Source organism: Condylura cristata, unplaced genomic scaffold (genome assembly GCF_000260355.1).
Source record: "Condylura cristata isolate star-nosed mole 26May11 unplaced genomic scaffold, ConCri1.0 scaffold00027, whole genome shotgun sequence".
NCBI lineage: Eukaryota > Metazoa > Chordata > Mammalia > Eulipotyphla > Talpidae > Condylura > Condylura cristata.
In genome coordinates, this window is record NW_004567128.1 from 574,159 (window position 1) to 574,678 (window position 520).

Sequence of the window (520 nt, forward strand, 5' to 3'; positions counted from 1 at the left end):
TGTCATCCATCCATCATCCTCCATCCTCCATCATCCGTCGTCCATCACCTGTCATCCACCCATCATCCATTATCCACCATCCACCTATCATCCATCATCTGTCATCCACCCATCATCCATCCATCCTCCATCACCTATCATGCATCCATCATCCATCATCCATCCATTATCCATCATCCATCACCTGTCATCCACCCATCATCCTGCATCCTCCATCCTCCACCATCCATCCACCCATCCATCATCCATCACCTGTCATACATCCATCATCCATCCTCCATCCATCCACCCATCATCCTTCATCCATCCATCCATCATCCATCATCTGTCATCCATCCATCATCCATCATCCATCACCTGTCATCCACCCATCATCCTCCATCCTCCACCATCCACCCACCCATCATCTATCATCTATCATCTGTCATCCACCATCCATCTACCCATCCATCATCCATCACCTGTCATCCATCCATCATCCATCATCCATCCTCCATCCATCCATCATCCGTCATCTGTC